The sequence below is a fragment of the Protopterus annectens genome, chromosome 10.part0 (genome assembly GCF_019279795.1).
Source record: "Protopterus annectens isolate FY-2018-M chromosome 10.part0, PAN1.0, whole genome shotgun sequence".
In the NCBI taxonomy this organism is placed as follows: domain Eukaryota; kingdom Metazoa; phylum Chordata; order Ceratodontiformes; family Protopteridae; genus Protopterus; species Protopterus annectens.
In genome coordinates, this window is record NC_056744.1 from 159,356,875 (window position 1) to 159,379,996 (window position 23,122).

General features: G+C 41.3%; 1 protein-coding gene across 1 annotated transcript in view; it reads right to left on the reverse strand.

The window, feature by feature from the left end:
• Positions 1–23,122, reverse strand: part of SDK2 (sidekick cell adhesion molecule 2) — a 1,526,639-nt gene that overhangs the window by 811,958 nt on the left and 691,559 nt on the right. The window lies entirely within an intron of this gene.

Genomic DNA, 23,122 nt, shown 5'->3' on the forward strand with positions numbered 1-23,122 from the left:
TCCTTCTAACACACCTGTTGTATGTAGTAAGACCAACATTCAATCCAGGCATAATGCCGCTTCAGATAACAATATTGGTCCATCCAATGGCAACTCAGCCATGGGTTTCAATTTAATACATCCTTTTCCCATCAGGGAGATCCAGGGAGAAGGGAGAGGACGATCAATGAGCAGGGGCAGACAGAAACGGAAGCAATCGTTCAACAGCTTTCCAAACAAGAATATCAAGAGGATGTGGGAAGACAAAGGGAGAGGCAAAATTCAGCCTCAGACATAGTCTATAACCTCTCTTCTAGACCACTTACTATTGATGAACTATCAGTTCTATCTAAGGGCCTCTCTTTCATCCCCACAACAAAAAGTACATTTGAAGAGACCATGCGTGACTTTAAACTCTATGTGAGGAATCTCTCCATACGTTTAACTTTTAAAGATGGTTCTGACCACCCTCCTTCTAATATCTTTCAACGTCCGAGTACTTTTATACCACCTTTACACCCACTTCTAACAGCCTTCAGTAAATTGGTGGAAGATGACCTGTACAGAATGAGAGACAACAAAAGTAATAATGGTCGCATTAAATACAATTTAACTTTTACAGAGAATGAAGCATTGAAAAAGTTAAGCAGGGATCATTTGATATGTATCAGACTTGCTGACAAAGGTGGGGGTTTTGTTATAATGGACACTGATGGTTATGTTAAAAAGATGCTATCCATGTTAAACAATGTACAATTCTATATACCTATAGAGCTTGATTTGGTCAAATTTAATTCACATAAGGTACATATGTTTATATTAGGCCTTTTAAACAGTAACATGATTGATTATAGGTTGTTCATGTTCCTAGATGTATCAACACCCATGCTTCCCACAATAAATGGTTTACCCAAAATTCATAAAGATCTGTTTGATCCCCCCCCGAGACCAATTGTTGCTGGCAGAGGGTGGATAACTGAACCCTTATCTATTTATATAGAAAACAACTTGCGGCCAGTTGTTGATAGTAATAGGTACATCTTAAGAGACACTAAACATTTTTTGTTAGATCTCTATGACTATCTTAAAGATTTAGTAGATACTAAGGATGTAATCTTTGTTACCATGGATGTGCATTCTCTGTTCACAGTTATTCCCAATCAGATTGATATGGAAATGGTTCAACGCTACTTAATTAGAGAATCTGACTTGTCTGATGTTAAAATTAATCTACTCATGTCCCTATTACAACTAGTATTATACAACAACCTCTTCTGTTTTCAGGGGAAATGCTTTTTACAAAAAGATGGCGTAGCTATGGGCACATCCTGTGCCAATAGCTACGCCAATTTATTCATGGCACAGTGGGAACTTGATCATATGCACCAATTACCAGCTTTTGGAGAACATGTCTTGTTTTATAGACGATTCGTAGATGACCTTTTCCTTTTATGGAAAGGCACTATGGATGATCTACAAACATTCATTGGACTGATTAATACAGCCACTACATACCTGAAATTCAGCCATGAAGTCTCTTTTAGTAAGATACCCTTCTTAGATATTTACGTTGAAAAATTGCCTTGTGGACTTATCAATACAGGGCTGTTTAGAAAGCCCTGCCATAAGAACACTTTATTGCATCGATTCAGTATGCATCCACAATATGTATTCAACAACATTGTTAAGGGACAGGCAATGAGGGTCTCCAGGTATAATCCAAGCCACACAGGGTATGCTAGGGACCTAGGTGATCTCAATGTAAGGTTATTCAGACAAAGGTTATAGGGACGTTGACATTTCCAAAGACATAACGGATATCCCTTCTTTAAGATTGAGTTCAGCAGCCCCATATTTCTCTGACAATGGGAACTTGGAGACTCAGAAAGAGAATAATAGTACAAACTTAAATAAAACAGCATTCTCTATGTTCTATACTCAAGACGTAGGACCTATTAAGGATGTCATTAGATCACACTGGAACATCTTGATGGTAGATACACACATAAAAGAGATCTTGGGTGAAGCTCCATGCTTCAGGTACAGAAACAAGAAGAATTTGAAGAATATGCTATGTAACAGAGGACAGCTTGCATCAACTTCCACTAATTTGCCTGTAGGTACACATACTTGTGGACAATGTAACTTTTGTTCGTACATTGACTTAGACAATGTCTTCATACATCCTGTCACTAGGTATAATTACAATTTTAGAGTTCATGGAGATTGTCTTGCCACTAACGTGATTTATTTAGCCACATGTCAAGCTTGTGAGTCTTTCTATGTGGGCAAGACTAACAGACGCTTGAAGGATCGTATACGTGAGCATTTATGCAGCATCAGGATGACACAGAAGACCAATGCATTGGCTAGACATGTCACAGAGTTTGGTATTAAACATACATTTAAGTTTAGGATAATTGAACAGGTGCACTCTAATATTAGAGGAGGGGATATTAAGAACTATACAGAGAGCAGGGAGAATATTTGGATATTGAAGTTACGTTCTGATGTGCAACCTGGCCTCAATACCATGTTCTCTGTTAAATCATTTTTGAAAATGAGAAGGCTTAAAGCTCATAGATAAATATTGTTATTATTGTCATGTTTTAATGTAAGTTATAAAGCATTGTTTACATATTTAGATTCCATTAGTTTTTTTATGTATGTGGTTTTGTATTAATGTGATGCATGGTCTATTAGTACTGACAATTTTAAATGATTATTTTAAATGAATGAATTTTCAATTTCCCGCCTTTTTGGCTATTTAATAGTGCTATTACTTGAGTTTGTTGTATGAGTCTGAAGAAGCAATATAAGGTGAAAGCACTAACTCGTTCTGCCAATAAATTATTTTTATTCATCTATTGCTGCTGTTCGTTCCAGAGTTTTTACACAAAGAGTGACTTTTCAGCTGTGTTCGACTCCTTTAATTTGTTTTTTTTTATTCACTTCTACATTGATATTAGAGGAGTCGTTTATTCCGCTTTTGCTTTGTTCAATTTATATATCACATATTAATTGTTTGGCAGAGGTGGGATATCCACACCACATATTAATTGGTTGGCAAATACTAATTGGCTTATAGTGGTGTGGGTAGAGTGAATTCCTGTAGCTTGTGAACAGTGAGCTTTGAAGGTGTTTTGTACTCTGAAACAGCCATGCAGTGAATACTCAGATTTCAGATCACAATTGTTTTATTTCTTTTGTTAGCTTAGTAAGTCAGTGTGAGCAGGCAGCATTTCAGCAGAGGAGTATGGAAAGCTGACAAGGAGCCATCTGGTGGAGATGTGCTAGGCTAGGGGCTGGTGCATGGAAACCTGACTAAGGCAGACCTGATTGCAGCCTTGGTTACAACTGCATCAGAAAACAGCAACCAGGAGGACAATCAGACTGGCAGTAGAGATATAATACCCTCGGAGAATGGACAGATCACCCTTTCTGCAGAGGACTTAAAAATCCATCTGGAGCTAAAGAGACTTGAGTTGGAGGCCAGGCATTTGGAGATAGAAGCTGAGGAAAAGGAGCAGCAGAGGAGGCATGAGAGGGAAATGCTGACTCTTCGCCAGAGTTATGGAGGTAATGGGGAAGGGAGTAACTGGACCCCAGAAGCACAAAAGGTCAGTAAATTTCTTCCGCAGTTTAAAGAGGGGAATAATTTTGATAGTTTCATTCATATGTTTGAGAGGGTATGCAAACAGTATAGTGTTGACCAAAGGCTCTGGGTATGGTTCCTGACCCCCTTACTCCATGGTAAAGCTGTAAATGTTTTGTCAAAAATGTCTGACGTTGCATGTTTTGATTATACTGCTATTAAAAATCACTTGTTAGAATTGTTTAAGCTAACACCTGAAACGTATAGGAAAAGTTTATTGAGCATAGACACAAGGCAAATGAAATTGTGCGTGAATATGTTCCTGAACTGAGCACTTATTTCCATAGGTGGGTGAGTGGATGTCAAGTCACCACTTTTGAAGGGCTGGCAGACCATTTGGTGAGAGAACAAGCCCTTAGCACTTTGCCTGAGGACATGAGCATCTGGTTAGCTGATAGACAATGTGCTACTTCAGATCAGTTGGGGAAGAAAGGAGACCTATACCTGGCAAGCAGGGCAGCCCTGCACAGGAAAGGGACCCCCAGTACTGCTCATGGGTCAAAAGGAGCCCATGGTGGGCAGCACAGACTGCTCCAACAGAATCCGCCAGTCGCAGGGGAAGCCATTAGTCCAGGTACACATCCAGGAACTAGGGTTAAATGTTTTGAATGCAACCAGTGGGGCCATGTGGCATACAGGTGTCCATGGAGGCAAGGTGGGGAACAAAAGGTGAGGAAGCCAGTAAGTGGGAAAGACAAAATGCCAATAGTAGGTTGTCTTCGGACAACAAGGGTACCAAACTACCACCAGAGATTATATCCTATTGTACTGAAAGGCAAAGGGGCCATTGCCAAGAGAGAAACAGCCTCTGATATTACCATTGTAAAGCCTGCAATGATTACAGAGGAGCACTACTTGCCTGGGCTGTCTACTCCAGTCAGGGCTTTAGGAAGGACTCCATTCCAAATACCTTTGGCTAGTGTTCAACTTGACTGGGAGGGTGGAAAAGGAAGCCAGCAAGTAGGTGTGCTTGAGGATATACCTGCAGATGTCCTGATAGGGAAAGATTTTGATAGTGCAGTACCCTGTGCTTGTGCAGTGACACGCAGTCAGGCTTGGAGACAAGCAGGTAAGTTTGGTAGCCTGGGGGAGACCCAGACAGACTGTAAACTTGCAGCCAGGACTGGTGAGGTGGTTACTTCAGGGAGGGAGCTACCCTGTAGCAGTGAGTCTGAAGGTGAGCCACAGCTGCTTGGGGGTACTGATGATCCCTTGGACAGAGTGACTGCAAAGGTAGAGGCGAGTAGTAGTACCCAGGCTGACAGTGAGGCACCATTGTCCGAGGATGCCAGACTTCTTGTGGAAGGGGAGCTGGGAAGGGTTACAAGAAGAGAGTTGAGACAGGCTCATCTCTCAGACCCTACATTGCAAGGCTTGAGGCAGGTAGCTAGGGAGGCACCTGATTCTCAAGGAAAGGGGGAATCTGTATACTGGGACAAAGGGTTACTTTACAGAAAGTGGACCACTGAGGGAGGGCTAGAAGGTGAGAGAGTACAGCAGTTGGTAGTGCCTACAACCGACCATCTTGTGCTTCTAGCCATAGCCCATGATATTCCCTTTGCAGGTCATATGGGCATAAAACTTACAAAGAGGCATATTATGCAGAACTTCTATTGGCCTGGAATTTCCAGAAATGTAACAGGGTAATGCAGGACCTGTGAGCAGTGCCAAAAGGTAGGCAAGGCAAGAGACAAGGTGAGAACTCCTTTGATGCCTTTGCCTGTGATTGAGGAGCCATTTCAGAGGGTAGCTATGGATATTGTGGGTCTTCTGAGTACCCCAAGTTCCACAGGGAAAAGTATATGCTAGTGGTAGTGGATTATGCTACACGATACCCTGAGACAGTGGCTTTCTCCTCCATTGAGGCAGAGAAGGTGGCAAATGCTTTGTTAGAGATTTTCAGCAGGGTAGGTTTCCCAAAAGAAATACTAACTGACATAGGTGCCAATTTCAAGTCAGACCTGCTGGCTTGTCTATGGCATTCCTGTGGGGTGAAGCACATGAAGACCACCCCCTACCATCCCCAGACTAATGCTCTGGTTGAGAGGTTAAACTCTACAATCAAGTCCATGCTACGGGAATTTGCAGATCAGTTTAAGAGGGAGTGGGACAAATATTTGCCCCATCTGTTGTTTGCTTACAGAGAGGTTCCCCAGGAATCCACAGATTTTTCACCCTTTGAGTTGCTGTATGGGCATAGGGTGAGGGAACCTCTAGATATAATTCCAGATGAGTGGGAAGGTGAGTGTGAGTCTCACAAGGAGTCTGTTGTGTCATATGCCCTAAAACCTCAGGCAAGGCTCAGGGAACTCATGGGCTTGGCCTAGGAGAACCTGGCAGAAGCCCAACAACAGAAAAAGGTATGGTATGACAGGAATGCCTGGCTAGAGAGGATGCTGTGGGGCAGCAGGTAATGATTATCATTCCTGTCAGACACAACAAGCTGCAAGCAGCTTGGGAGGGACCCTACAAGGTGGTAAGAAAGGTAAGTGATATTAACTACATGGTGGAACTGCTAGGCAGAAGACAGGGGCACAAATTTTACCATGTTAACATGATGAAACCTTACCATGATAGGGAGGCCCTTTTGCTGAGCATTTGCAGTGGATTGCAGATGGATTCTGAGGGAGATCTGGGGACTGATCTCCTGAGTGAGGCTCAGGCTGATACCTCAGTGGAAGGGGTAGCAATGTCCCAGCAGCTATCTCCTACTCAGGTTCGAGATATCAGAGCAGTGTCACAGGAATTTGGGGACATGTTCACTGGGAAACCAGGGTGCATCCACCTGGGGATAGAGCACCAGGTGGATACAGGACCCCAAAGGCCTATTAGGCAGTCCCCTTATAGAGTGCCTGAGAGAGTCTAACAGACTCTGAGGGAGGCGGTACAGGAGATGTTGGAACTAGGGGGTGATTCAAGAGTCCAACAGTGCCTGGGCCTCCCCAGTGGTACTGGTGCTAAAGAAGGATGGCAGCACTTAGTTCTGTGTGGACTACAGGAAATTAAATAGTCACACAAAGTCAGATGCTTACCCCATGCCTAGGACAGATGAGGCCCTAGAGCAGCTGGGTGAGGCTACGTATCTTACAACCATTCATCTTACCAAGGGTTACTGGCAGGTGCCCTTGACTCCCAGTGCTAGAGAGAATTCAGCCTTTGTGACTCATTTTGGCTTGTATGAGTTCACAAAGATGCCCTTTGGGATGAAGAATGCCCCAGCAACTTTCCAGAGGCTGGTAGATCATATCCTGGCAGAAGCAGGAAGGTTTGCCCTTGCTTACCTAGATGATATTGCCATCTACAGCCATTCCTGGCCAGAGCATCTTCAGCATATCAGGGAGGTGCTGGGCAGACTACAGAGGGCAGGGTTGACCATTAAGCTGAGCAAATGTCAGGTGGGTATGTCAGAGGTCTCCTACCTAGGACATAGAGTGGGATGTGGTAAGATAATGCCAGAACCTGCCAAAGTAGAAGCCATTCAGCCATGGCCTGCACCTGTTACTAAAAAGCAGGTGAGGGCATTTTTAGGGACAGCAGGGTACTACAGAAAGTTTGTCCCCAGTTATAGTACCATAGCTGTTCCCCTCACAGACCTGACAAGGAAGAACAGGCTAGATAAGATAGTGTGGACCCCAGCATGTGAGCAGGCATTCCAGAAGCTTAAAGAAGCTTTGGGAGGACCCCCTGTGTTAGCCAGTCCAGATTACAGCAAAGAATTTGTTGTGCAGGTGGATGCTTTCAACCATGGGGTGGGGGCTGTACTTAGCCAGATTTCTTCAGAGGGAGAAGAGCACTCAGTGGTTTATCTCAGTCGTAGGCTCCAACCCAGGGGGGAATGCTATGCAGCTGTAGAAAAAGGAATGTCTAGCCATAGTGTGGGCACTGCAGAAACTTCAGCCTTATCTTTACGGAAGGAAATTCACTGTTATGACAGATTATTACCCCCTAACATGGCTAAATAGAGCCAACCAGAAAAATGCCAAGTTGCTTAGATGGAGCCTGGGGTTGCAAGCATATGATATGTCCATGCAGCACCGCAGTGGGATTAGCAATGCCAATGCAGATGGGCTCTCAAGACAGGGAACGGGGTAAGGTATACTCAGATAGACCTAACTCCTTCAAGCAGGGCTTCTCAAGGGTCACTTGAAAGACTAGCTTGAGTTCTCCGGGAGGCGAGATATGTGAAGACTGGGTGAAGATAGGTAAAGGCTACCAGTCTAGCCAGATAGAATTTTGGAGATAATTCTGTCATCTGTACATATTAATGTAAACCACAGGCTTGTTGTCTTAAATGGTAAAAATAGTTACATGTGGAATTGAAAAAAATGTAACAACAGCGCACTCTACTGACCAAGTAAAGCATGTTGTGACCCTTTGATGTTAAAACTCAGAGCCAGTAAGTCTAGAGTGAGGCATCCTGCGTATTGTTTTAAGGAAAGAGTTAATGGCCAGAATTTGCATACATAAATGTCCTTTATTGCTCTGGTTTCTGCTCAGAGGTGAAGAATGTAAATGTAGTTTCTGTTAGCCTGGGAACCCAGGGAAGTGTGAAGTATGATGTAATGTGAACCAGTAATGTGATTTTAAAAACAGACAGAATCAGAGAGCATTGAGCATTTTTGTCTTGACCATCCAATTCATCAGCACTGTCTTGCTCTATATGTAAGTTTATCTTAGACTTCTGTTTTCTCTTAGAAATAGCTAGAAACTAGCAAGATTAGACTAAGTGTTTTTCTGTGATGTCAGAACTGTACTACTGAATTATTTTAAGTATTTCTCTGTGATCTCTGAACTCTTAACTAGCACTGTGTAGTAAAAAGTATTGTCTTGTGTTTTGACTATTTGTTATTAAATATTTTTAAAACCCTTTCAACTGTGGCTGATTTTGTAGAGATAATTTAAGCTCTTTAGAGTACTTGCATGCCTTTGGCAAAATTGTACAAAGCCACTCCAATAGCTTTAGCCTTGGGCTATACTACCAATTGGATAATAATATTGCACATTAATAATTGGACACCCTTTTAAGGGGCTTTGATTAACTGATAAATATTAGTGGGTGGTGGCAGCTGGTACTACCGTATAGTCTGGGACAAAGGGGCACAGCTGGAGAGCCTGTGCCAGCCTTCCCTAGGAGTGTCTGTGTGGTTGTATAAACTCTTCTCAAACTGTGTGTGTGTGTGTGTGTGTGTGTGTGTGTGTGTGTGTGTGTGTGTGTGTGTGTGTGTGTGTGTGTGTGTGTGTGTGTGTGTGTGTGTGTGTGTGTGTGTGTGTGTGTGTGTGTGTGTGTCAGCTACTTGGGCAGGGACACGAAACACTGGTTGGATAGAGAAGGTGCTGGAAGTTTTAGCTTGCCCACTAGGCTGAGATCTGCACCCTATAGCTGTGCCAGTGGGGAGTCTTAATGGGGACCTGGAGAGCAAGGGAACGACCAGCCCTGGACTGACTGTGATCTCTGTGTGCTCTTAAGGGAAATTGCACTTTACTGTGTATATTTGTTATTCTTTCCTCCTATATGAGACACCCCTCACAGGTGTTAGTGGTGAGGATTAAGGCTCCTTGATTGCTGGGCCAGGACATGGGTGTCACAATTTGTTTACCAGGAAAGTCCACTGGGCCAAGAAGAACCCATTTCTAGTGGAGGCCTGGGGAGAAAATTTCCACATGAAATGCAACATAGAATACATAGTAAAACAAGGCATACATTTTAAATATATGCAAGAGCAATGCAGGAAAAGATTACTGACAGACAAACACTTGGAATATATACAACACTTGATACATACTTTATAAAAAAACAAATAAATGTAAAAGAACTATTGTTACCGCAAAAATAAGGAAGAAAAGTGAAAGCATATGCTCACACACACTAGATACACCTAATATACTAAAATACTATTATTCAACTAAAGCTGAATATTGTAATCTAAGTGAAAATAAGATGTAGAAATTATAGAATAACAGAATGAAAATAAAAAAGAGAATATGATAAGGAAACTTGTAGGATGTTGTTAGTAGCAACAGAAAAAAGGGTAGAAAGGTTAGAGGTAATAACGATGGAGATCACAGGAGAATGTCATTAGTAGTAATAAAGTATGAGAGAAACAAAGAAAAAAGGAATAAAAGAAATAATAGAATATATCAGAAAATAAATGGATAATTTTTTGATAGTCATAGAGTTTGGGTGCAGAAATATTCTTCCCTGGAGATACACAGGTGCTGACAAGAAATATATGCTCTAATATGACATCTGCAAGAGCAGAGACTAGTGGATTAGCTGACATCAGCACATTAAAGTGAAAGGACAGTTCAGTGATGCACTGAACATCAGACTCTCGGTCCAGAAAGTATTTCAGGGGATGGAATAATACACTATCTAGTCTGAATACAGGTAAAGGCTATCTAGGGAAGGGATGTACCAAATGCAAGAAGTTCTAACAGGCAAGGTAGTGTGGTTCTTCACTGCCTTTCTCTTAAGTTTTGTCTGAGTGTTTGCTCTCCAGTATGTTATAGAGAATCTGCAGACCTAAGGCATCTGCTTATGCCTGTCCCCCAGTGAAATATGGTGGTACCAGTTTTGCTTTCTTCTCAGGCTGTTGCTGTAAGCTGCTGATAATCAAGGATGGCTGCTGTCATTATGTACAGTTTATGAATCTTCAAAGAGGGCTTTAGAGGTGAATGAATGGGGATACGGACAAGAAATAGTGGGGAAATGTGGGTGGAGGTTGAATAACTCACAAAAAGACAGCTGGAGTCTAAACTGCCTGCATTGCAAATATTAAAACTGGGATGTATGGCATCCATGGTATTAGGAATGGACAATTATATGGGGAAAAAGGAAGGGGATGACAGTTTCATTCCAGAAGTGGTTAGACTACATGCTGAAGTAGAAAAGAGGTTGAGGTGGATAGGTAGACTGTCACCTTCACCATCATCATAAATCCCCTTTTTGATTGTCATCATAAAACCCCTTTTTACCACATACACGTGCTGGGGGCTGCAGTGTTAAATGTCACATGTTTGCATTCACATCTACTATCATGCCTTCTTTGACAGTTATGCCTGACTGTTACATGCCTTCTCCCACAAAATGTATCCACCTCATTAGAGACATCCTGTTTCTTCCAAATCATCTTTACCAAAATAGTGTTCTGCTTTCCTGCACATGTGACCAAACCACTATTAACTGTTCACCTTGAAGTGCTCTGTAATTGGGACTTTTGGGACTTCCCTGATTTCTCCTCTGATATCCTCATTTTTTTCATCTCTTCTGCTCTTATCAGGAACTTCATCCCCATCACCTCAGTCTTCCTCAGCTACTCTGCCTTCACTGTCTCAGTTTCTGTACCATGCAGAAGTACTGGTCATGCCTCTGTTTTCTACATTATTCTGCAATATCTTTGGCATTCTTCTGTCAACTGCCACTCATGACACTTTTTTACAGATGACTGCAGCACCTCTGATTCTAGATTTTACTTCCCATTCAGACTTATTCATTCCACTTTCAAGGTAGGTTGTTGCTGAATGTAAACAGGAAGAGGGATGGAAATGGGTCTAGAATCAAACTATGGGTTGAACAGTGATGATCTAATTTTAATAATAAAGTCTCTTCTGATATATGGAGGGATAATGGGGTGTGGTGTTGTTATATATGGCAAAACATTACATTAATTACACTGTTCTAAGGAACTGGGTAGTATCAAAGACCCTTCTAAACATGACATTACATAAAAGGGGATCACAGACATACGTATAACATTAGTAAATTGGTAAATGGGACCAAAGACCTAAAAATTGTACCTAAACAAAGCACTGTAGTGGCAGAACAGGTAGCTTACATCCGTCTAAGTTGGGAACTGCTGATTGAGGGCTCAGTGTCTGTTATTCTAAAAGTGTATTAATTCTGGTTTAAGCACTTGGGCTTCAGGCCAGTTTTTTTACATTAACAGGGTTCGTGGTCTGCACTCTTGTGGGAGGAGAGGCTGGACTCTGCCCTTCTGAGCTGGGAATTTCTGGTTAAAGGCTTATAGTGCCTGCATATTTGAACTGCTTCTTACTGAAATTAGTACACCTTGTTTGCTGTAGCATAGACTAGATCCAGGCCTGCTGAATTTAGCTTTGTTTGTATAACTTGAGCACTAATCCAGGCATTCTTTAAAGTATTCAATTGTATTTATTACTGCGTGGTAGTAACTTGATTAAAGTGCAGCTATCATTCTAAGTCTTTTGGATTAAGCACTTGGGCTTCAGACCAGTTGTTTTACATTAGGAAGGTTTGTGGCCTGCATTGTGATGGCAGGACAGGTAGCTTACATCCTTCTAAGTTGGGAACTGCTGATTGAGGGCTCAGTGTCTGTTATTCTAAAAGTGTATTAGTTCTGGTTTAAGTACTTGAGCTTCAGGCCAGTTATTTTACATTAAGAAGGTTCGTGATCTGCACTCTTGTGGGAGGAGAGGCTGGACTCTGCCCTTCTGAGCTGGGAATTTCTGGTTAAAGGCTTATAGTGCCTGCATATTTGAACTGTTTCTTACTGAAATTGGTACACCTTGTTTGCTGTAGCATAGACTAGATCCAGGCCTCCTGAATCTAGCTTTGTTTGTATGCTTGTTGTTTGTTTGCTTGTTATTTCCTGAAATGCTAATTCCACCTAAAACACGGCTTTTCAGTGCTTCTGTGGATCCCTAGTGATATCTGCATTGCATACTGTATTTATTTCCTTGCTTCACTTGAAAGAAAGTTACTGTTTGTCGTTTTTGCATTTAAGTTACCTGTAACACATTGCATTTAAGTTACCTGGCACTTGCTCACTAAAGCAATTATATAAGTCAGCTCTAAAAAATCAAAAGCACTACACCCTCACAAACTCCCCTTGAATACCTTGTTCCCCATTGGCCCTTTTTTTCAATTATAAAGGAATTCCCAATACTATTCTAGCATGTCCAAAGGTCAGTTGTCAATCTCCTCTCTGGTCCAGCTGGTGAATCTGGGAATCTTGAGGCAATGTTACAACTGCCTCATGTACACAGACAACCCTCTCCTCCTCCCAACAAATTCCAACACATGTGAGAGATGCAACCATATAGCCAAACTGGAGGCTAAGCTCTCTCAACTCAGTACTGGCGTAACCAGTCAGGAGGAGAAGGAAACCACACCCACTACAATTCCAGTCTCACATAGACCTATCACGACAGCAAACCAAACACATAAACACACAAAAACATACTCGGAGGCTCTAAATAAAAATCTGCCTAAGCAGCAGAGACCTCCAACGCAGACAACCAAGCAACCGCTACCCCAAAACAAAACATGTGCAACACATAGCTCACAAAGCCAGTGTGCCGAACAGTCACAGTCCTTAAGGCTAAACAACACACCTGATACACTTGTAATAGGTGACTCTATCGTCAGGCACACTGACGTCCCGCTCACCAGGCTGAACAAGGAGAAGGTCACGGTGAGCTGCCTGTCGGGCGCTAGGATCCGCCACATAACACAAGCACTCAGGTCACTACAAGGCAAGTACAAATATGACTCAGTCATTGTCCATGCTGGTGTGAATGACCTGAGATGTACCTCCCTGGACTACATGAAAAGAGACATAGAGGAGCTCTCCGAGCATGTAGCCCAGGCCGGTATGACCCTGACCTTGAGTAGCATCTTACCCTCACCAAGAATGATGCCACAATATGAAGACAAGATGATCAATTTCAACAACTGGCTTAAGTATTGGTGTCATTCAAAGGGGATCCAATGCCTGTCAGCCTGGGATGACATGCTCGACAAGCCACGATGCTTCGCTAGGGACGGCTTGCACCTGTCACCCCTGGGCTTTGGATATTGGCAAAGGCTCTTGCTACCCCCATAGTGCCTTTTTAGGCAAGGCTCAAAAGACAAACCCACCTCCATAGGTATCACAAGGGATAAGAAACTAAGAGTAATGCTACTCAACGCCAGAAGTCTAAACCTCAAGATGCACGCACTCAAAACTCTCCTTAGCATGGAGAACATCGATATCTGTGCAGTAACAGAAACCTGGTTCAAGGCTCCCGAGAGCACCCCAGCACTACCAGGTTATACCTCATACCATGCTTTTTGGCCCCAAAACTTGGACCGAACCACAAAAGGAGGGGGAGTATCAATATTCGTCAAAGATACCCACACCTCCAGGTTGGTGGCACAGCACGAAGCATCAGAGACTATCAATGTGCAACTAACAGTGGGTAAAACTGCCTTCCAGTTTATAGCCTGCTACAGACCACCCTCCCAAACCCAGGAACCCCACTCGGCCTTCCTGAAAACACTGGAAAATATGAAGGTCTCTCCAAACACCATTATATTGGGTGACTTCAACTACCCAAACATAGACTGGGAGCATTACTCTAACTCCAACACCCTAGCCCAAAGGTTCCTAGAATTTATAAACTCAAATGCTATGGAACAACTTGTTACCACTCCCACAAGAGGGGAAAACATACTGGACCTGATCATCACCAACATGGGGACTCTATGCTCCAGACCAGAAGTGTATCCCTCACTGGTAAGATCAGACCATAAACTAATCTCACTGGATATTCACATCCTGACCCCCACCCCCTGCCCAGAAAACCACAGTGAAAAACTTCTCTAAAGCAAATTTCACACTCCTCAAAACCGAGGTGGAATCCTTCAAAGCCCCCGGGCCTGTGGAAAATACGGCCCAGACTACAGAATCCTTTATAAAAGCATTCTATGAACACCTTCAGGAATGCATGGATTGTGCAATCCCAAATAAAACCAAGACCCAATCCTCCAAAGGCAGACGTCCTGTCTGGTGGACCCCAGCCATAAACAAACTATACAATAGAAGGAGGAAGCTACTACATGATAGAGCAAAATCCCTAAAAGGGAAGGCATCTCTGATCAGTATTAGCAAAAAACTATGGGCACTCATAAAATCGTCTAAGGCCAGCTTCAAGAGAAAAATTGCACAGGACACTAAGGATAATCACAAGGCTTTCTTTAGTTATGTGAGGAACCTGGGTGGGAATTCCCAGATATGCTCAGAATTAGTCCAAAATGACAAAAAATACACCGAACCCACAGACATTGCCAACATCCTAGCTGACAGGGTCAGCGCAAACTTCTCCCCCCCTCCCCACCAAAAGGGCAAATATCTATCCCAGCAGAGTGCTGCCCCCCTGACATCTCAAATGCTCAGGTAAGAGCCGCCCTCTCCAAAGCAAAAAACACAGCATCAATGGGACCAGCCGGTGTCCCGGGCTGCATGCTACATGAACTCCAAGAAGAGCTAAACCCAAACATAAAACTACTGTTCAATCTCAGCCTTACTACAGGATATGTACCCAAAGTGTGGCGTACAGCAACAGAGGTCACTCTCCACAAAGGTGGTGCCTCAACGGATCCTGGAAACTATCGCCCCATAAGCCTGACTAGCTTGGTCTGCAAAGCTATGGAAAGGATCGTCATGGGCCTCATAAATAAAGATATTGGGGACCTACAGACACTGGATCCTACCCAGTTCGGCTTTGTTAAGGGCAGATCCTGCCTCTTAAACCTGGTCGATTTCTTTGAAACAGTTGCTAAGGCCATTGATGAGGGGAAGGTGGTCCACACAGTCTACCTGGACCACGCAAAAGCCTTCGATACAATACCCCACTCGGGCATTATAGATAACCTCACCAGCTTAAATATAAACCCCTATGTCACTAGATGGGTTGCAAACTGGCTCAAGGACAGAACCCACATGGTTAGAATTGCTGGAGCCATGTCAGACTCCAAACCAGTTACAAGTGGCATCCCACAAGGTTCAGTCCTGGGACCTCTCTTGTTCGGTATATATTTCTCGGAGGTACAGGCCAACAAGGAAGGACTGTGGCTGACCAAGTTCGCAGATGACTGCAAACTGGGCGCCATAATCGACTCTCCAGCCAACACAAGCATCCTCCAAAAGGGCCTCATAGAAACAGACAACTTGTGCCAGAGCCACGGCCTCAAGCTAAATGCCAAAAAGTGTATAGTCATCCCCTTTGGCAAAAACAAAGTGCCCACAAATTACCACATAGGTGGTAATCCATTAAGTACAGAAGAAGTAATTAGGGACCTGGGGACCCAAGTTGATAGCAATCTTTCATTTGACAACCACGTGGCCAAAGTAGTTAGAAAAACATTTTATATAGCCCACCTAATCATGAAGGGATTCACATCTAGATCAGGGGAGGTCATCGTGCCTCTTTACTCATCCCTCATCATGCCCATAATTGAGTACAATGCCCCTTTTGGGATGTACCTTACCAGACACCTGCAGCAACTGGAAAGACCCCAAAAGTACCTCACCAAGAGGATCAAAGGGCTCAAACAGATGCCATATGCTGCCCGGTTAAAGAAACTCCAGCTCTACTCAGTGGCATACCGCCTGCTCAGAGGCGATCTGTGCCTGACGTATAAAGCCATGTCCAACCTGGAATTAATGGACATGCTGCACCTCAGAAAATCCAAATCCCATCAAGCTACACGCTCGAGAGACTTGAACCTCAGCACTGAAATAAATAGGACATGCTGGAGGGACAGATTCATAAGCCAGAGGCTCCCATCACTCTGGAATAGAATCCCAGTCCAGGTTAGGCAGAGTCCCTCATTGACTCTCTTCAAGAGGAATCTTAATGAGTGGATGGGAGATCGTAGGTTTACCCCGGCTATCACTTCTGTGTCACTGTTAGACAGAGGCACAGTATACTAACCTCGAAAAAGGGCATAGCAAAATTAATTTAAAATGGGTGGTGAAAGCCAAACACACTCTGGCTAGGCTTATAAATGCCCTAGGGCAGATAGCCTAGTATGAACCTATGAACATGACATTATGCTACATATGGGAAGGGAAACTTTAGACATTTTATGTCACACTGAGAAAGGGTAGATTGTAGACATAAACAAGTCATCAATTACACTAGGAAAGGGGGAATTCCAGATATAAACATGAGATTATTGCAATGGTGAACGTGGGACTGTAGAAATAAACATGATATTATGTTACACAGGGAAGATGCAACTTGAAACATAAACATGGTATTATACTACCCTGCGAAGGAGGAACCCTAGACATAAATGTAGCATTATATTAAACTTGGGAAAGGGTGACTAAACATAGACATGATATTATGTTACACTGGGGAAGGGGGGACTTTAGACATAAACATGGCATTATATTAAACTGGTGAAGGGGTGAATCTAAACATAGATAATGATAGCATGTTACACTGGGGAAGGGGGGCTTTAGACATAAACATGGTATTATATTAAACTGGTGAAGGAATGACTCTAAACATAGATAATGATAGCATGTTACACCGGGGAAGGGGGGCTTTAGACATAAACATTGCATTATATTAAACTGGGGAAGGGGTGACTCTAAACACAGATAATGATAGCATGTTACACTGGGGAAGGGGGGGCTTTAGACATAAACATGTCATTATATTAAACTGGGGAAGGAATGACTCTAAACATAGATAGTGATAGCATGTTACACTGGGGAAGGGGGGCTTTAGACATAAACATTGCATTATATTAAACTGGGGAAGGGGTGACTCTAAACACAGATAATGATAGCATGTTACACTGGGGAAGGGGGGTTTTAGACATAAACATGGCATTATATTAAACTGTGGAAGGCGGACTCTAAATATAGACATGATATTATGTTACACTGGGAAAGGGGAACTCCAGACATACACATGGCTTTATATTAAACTGGGGAAAGGGGGGCTCTAAACTAAAACATGATATTATGTTACACTGGGGAAGGGAGGACTCTAGACAAAAACATAGCATTGTGTTACACTGGGGATGGGGAACGGGATACCCCAGACATAAAAAAGACATGATATTACACTAGAAAGGGGGGACCATAGACATAAACATAACATTATGTTACAATGGGGAAAGAGATAACCAAGATGACATAATTGTTGTGCATGAAATTGCTGGAGGTGAGAATGAACAGTAGCACTGAAAATTAATAAACATTTGCATTGCAACATGCTAGAAATCTTATCCATGACTCTCAGGAGCATATGTAATGGAAAGAGGTGGACAAGATACATTGTTCTTTAGCATTTGCCGTCTTAAACTTTGTGATTACTCATACTGTACTGCATGCAAGATCACAAATTTCCACTAACAGCTCTGTTCAACAGAGTGGGAAGCTTCATGAATCCTCAATAATATCTGTATTAGTTGTGGAAACTATTGCAACATTTGCATCTTGACTACCTTATATCATTCAAAATTATGAGACAAAGGCAAGAAAATATACATACGTCGGAATATCAAGTCTGTTTGTTATGCACTAAGATTATTTTTAAAACAGTACTGTTAGACTACAGCATATTTAATTACTGTCAGTGAAGTGAGCAGACCTTCTGCATGTTGTTTGGCAGTGTTCAGAAAGTCATACAAAGCTTTAAATCTTTCCTGCAGAATTCAGGCTGCAAGCATCTTTTGAAAGAGATAAATATGTTTTTAAGAGGACATTCATTTCATGAACGGCAGCTAGAAAGAGTAACCTCTGCTTCACTCTTTTAATACATTTCTCACCTCAGGAACAGTATCTTGTCTGAACTCATAACAGCTGCAACTTTTCAGTACCTCATCTCATTATTATTTCTGTTCATTTATGGAAAGTTCATATGCAGTTCAACACTTGATTTGTCTGGTCACTGAAAACAAATGCTTTCCTAATAAGACTTAAATTGACCCCTTTTATTTTTTACAAAATGATGTGTGACTGTTTTCCTTTTCACTGCATCTAATATTTTCTTAGATAAAATTATTCTGATTTATTTTTCAATGCTTAGAGAGGGACACATATGGAATGCACCGATAGTAATTGTAGAATAACTCATCCGGTGACTTTCAGCTCAAAACTCTTTGAGCTTTACTTGAGTTTTCTGCTTTACTGTCTCCCTTCTTAAAGCAGTTTTTTTAAGAGTCTGAACTGACTAAATATACTTATCCAGCTGAACAAGTTGTGTGGCACTGAATTATTTTTCATCTTGTAAACTCTGGAAGTTGATGACTATAAGCAATCCATTATCTGACACTTACTGCTATTGTTCAAATGTTCTGTCTTTCCTGTTATCCAGAGAATTAGTTTTCAATTCAGATCACTAGTCCAGCTATAATTTTTTTATTGACAATATATGTAATATCATTTGTAAATATTGCTTTGTTTTTCTTTTAATAGTTTTGCCATGGTCAACAGATAAGTATTCTTTAAGGACTTTTTTTAATTAAAGACCACCTGTATGCATTCCACAAGTTATCACTGTACAGCTGGATACTGAATCTGCTCCGTAACTTAGCTGTGAATAAAGAACTATGCAATAAATGCCATTACATTAGAATAACAACTCGTAAACCAACAGCATGAACAAACCACTAATCGCTTTACCGGTTTCTAAGTTGCAGAATCATTGCACAACCGATCTTCTTTCCATTCTTACCTTGTATATCCTTTGAAAGAATTTACCATATTTGAGGGAAAAACATCAGAGATATATCACTTTATGCCTGAAACAGGTTTTACCCATTGTGATGCCACCCCCCCCCCAGTTTTTAACTGACTTTCCTTGGTTACTTTGCCTGAACTTGTTCAAGTGAAATAATAATACAGAATCTTCCATTTATGCCCTTCAACAACATGCATGCATTGATCATTTCACCTCATTTATTGTTTCTGCATCTAGTAAAGGCTTAGACCAACGGCAGCCCTTTTTTGGAAGTCTAACAGGTAGATTGCCTCTTCTGGGATGAAGTTTGCAGACGTGGGCAAAGTGCTTTTAGAGGAAAGTTGGGAGTCTGATTGGAAAAGGGTAGAAGGACAGAAGGTACTCCTTTGGATGATGAGGTCTGTAGCTGTTGTGATTACTCCCTGCACTAACAAGACCTCTCTCATCTTCTGATACCTTCAGACGCTGGCCTTGTAATAAATAAGATTAGATGGAAGCTTCTCCAGTACAGAATGTGACCTTTCACGAATTGTTTTGTATCTTATGGTCCATGTGTGTAGCCAGCTTCAGATGGAATTTCTTGTATCTGTGGTGTTCCCTACTTTTAGCCTAAGTACAACATCATCAGCAAAAGAACAGTCAAGTTGATATAGATACTGACAATGATGTCCACTGTAAAGTCGCATTCAGGAATTCTGATAAAAAAATCTACAATAGGAATCCTTTAGATGCAACCAATCAACTGCACCTTAGTGGACAACTACATCCTTCTCTAACCAGTGACAGCAGGTGTTTTCAGTGCAAGAGGACAGGGGACTGCAGGAAGTAAATGAAAAGGTGGTGCTAACCAGAATGGATGGGGATATACTATGTCAGGTCAATGACTGTATAGATGTGATCAAACAACAGTTGGGGTCAGTCACTTTCATTGACAGACTGCCTCAGTATCCACTTAGCATAGCCACTTTATTGAATGTCTACACCTCAGATGTCCAACTTTGATCAAATAAAAACATATTAGTAATGGTCACAGCAACATATTTACTCAAGTAAATACTAGCCTTGGCAAGCTCTATCAATGACTATTTAAACATAAATCAAACAGTATTAGGTGCCAGTCAGTTTCATCCATAGACAGTCTCCTTGCTCACCAGTTATAGTCAGTTTATCAACTGAATACACCTCAGATGTCTGATTCAGATTAAATTAAATAATAAATATATAAACAATAACTATGGTAATATATTTCAGCTTGCACTGCTGCACCCTGTAATATTTCACTGTTGCTAAAACTATTCCACCTTATACTGTAGTTGCCAGTTATTGATACCAGTTAGATAGAAACCCAATTACTTTATCTCAGTTACTGATTACACTTTTGGATGACTGGTGTTGTTACACTGCTGCTCTACATTACTGCACTACAGACTATTGGATTATACTATCTGATATCATTTTGCTGCTTCTGCTATTTGCTCTACTGTTACAGCATTGTAAATATTTGCTGTTGCTCTACAGTTACTGCACTGGAGCCATTGGATTAGACTGTTGATCACTAGTGCTGATACTAGTTAAAAGAGATTAAGCTAACATATTATATCAGTGTTTGAACAGAATTTTGATCATTGCTGCTAGTATCAATCATTTCACTGTTATGAAAAATGAAGCTATTGCTCTTAGTTACATCTCTTGAAACTGTTTACTAAGCATATTTGACTTAAATGTCCCTTTTGTTGCTAATCACTGTTGCTATATATCAATGTCATCTTTACACAGTGTGCAGCTGTGAATACCTCTAATATTACTTATTGCATCCACAGTCTGCTAAGTATTACATCCACTGAATAAAGTTGCTATTTACAATTTTACATATTTACAAAGGGTTGTAAAGACAGTGTCACTGAATATACTTCAGACTGGATTAACATTTACAATTTTACATATTTACAAAGGGTTGTAAAGACAGTGCTACTGATAGTATACTTCAGACTAGATTAACATTTACAACTTTACATATTTACAAAGGGTTGTAAAGACCGTGTTACTGACAGTATACTTCAGACAGGATTAACATTTACAAGTTTACATATTTACAAAGGGTTGTAAAGACCGTGTTACTGACAGTATACTTCAGACTGGATTAACATTTGGGTATTGTGCTTCAGTGTTCAAACTTCAAACTAAAAAAACATACTAAGATTTCATGAATTATAGCAAAAACAGATAGCGTTTACTTGTATTCCTTAGATTCTGTGAAATGTTCAGGTAGTATAACTTTAAATTACGATTAGTGATAATATCCTGCAGGGAAAATGGGAACATATTTCAGAATTCCAGATCATCACTCTAGACTGGAAAAAGCTGATTCACATTTATGAAGGAAGATCCCTGCACAGAGAAGAATAAGTGCCTCAGTTTGCCAAGATGTCATGGTTTACTATAAAGAGCTATTACACTCCGAGTTTAATACCTACTTTTTTGGGAAACAGGAGAAGAGAGCAGCCATTTTGTTGAAAGTATCATATTAATGCTGAGATCAGTAGTTGAACTCTCTTGATAACAGGACGTCTGGTATTACTTTGTAATATAACAGGGAAATTCCGATCTACTACACAGTATTACAAACTAGTGTACATCATTTGGTGCTTGTCTACAAAACAATGGTATTACATTGGCTTCTGAAGAAAGGGGGGAGGGCTGAAGAATCCATTTGTGGGAGAAGTACATTTTAGCAGTGGAGGTCGAGCTTCACATGCTAATAATCTTTAAACCTTCCTGTCAGATTCCATCTGTGCTAATATTGTCTTACAGCTCTGATCAGTATAAAAGGAAAAAGAAAGGTTGGGAGCTAACCACATTGGAGAAACAGGAATTTATTTGTTTTAGCATTACTTTCTCCTGTGGGATCTATAAAACTGAGATTTCACTAGTGGGATAACCTATGTGATATTAAAACCAAAGAACTGCATTTTAGAAGATTTGATACTTAGTTTGTGCTGCTTAAATCACTTTCAAAGATTTAGACAATTAGCTGAAGTTTTTTCTTGAGTGTTGGGAAGCAGATCAACTCCCCAGACAGCTGTAATTTATCATTAGCATATTCATAACATTTGTGTCAGCAGTAATAAGAAGAGTGCCTATTTTCAGAGTACTGATATAGCATGCTAAATACAATCAAATTCACTTTTGAGATTAATGAGTACTTCACCAGTGCTGAGGATGGAGTTGGTCAATGACTAAAAAGCCTTTTGTGTGCTAAAAGTCACACCTAAAGCCTTGCTAACAGGCTGAGATGAAATAATTTTCTCTGTCAACTCAATAATTGTCAATGGTTCTGTCAAGAATTTCTGTAAATTGAGCAAGACAAGAAAAGTACAGTTGTGTACACTTACCATAAATGTAGATGTTCAAGTGTATTCACTGCTGCAGTCATTAAATTTGGGTTATCTGCTTGCACATAGCCCTCAGTCGTCCTGATTAACAAAGTCTTGGGTCCTGCATCGGTTTCTGTCCCTTCTTCCATGATGTCAGGTCGTTTGGGGTATAAAACATGCAGCCGATGCCATTACATCACTTTTTCTTGCCCCAGATGTCAGGTGCCCCCCTAATGGGGAGAAAATAAATATAAAAGTACAATGATATACCTCTAACAAAAAAGCAAGTACACCAAAAAGGCTTTTAAGCATAATAAAGGAAAGTAGAGGTGTAGCCAAAAGAAGTTAGGGGGAGGGAGGGTAACCAGGACTGCAACAGTGAATACACTCGAACATCTACATTTATGGTAAGCGTACACAACTGTACTATGTTCTTGCTGTTTCACTGTTGCAGTCATTGCATTTGGGTAGATTCCCAAAGCTGTGGTTGGGAGGAGGAATTTAGATAGCATTAGGACCAGCTATAAGGCCCTGAAAGACTGCAGTGGCAAAGCCAGCTCTGGATTTAGAGAAAATTGGCAAATGGTAATGCTTGGTGAAAGTATGTACA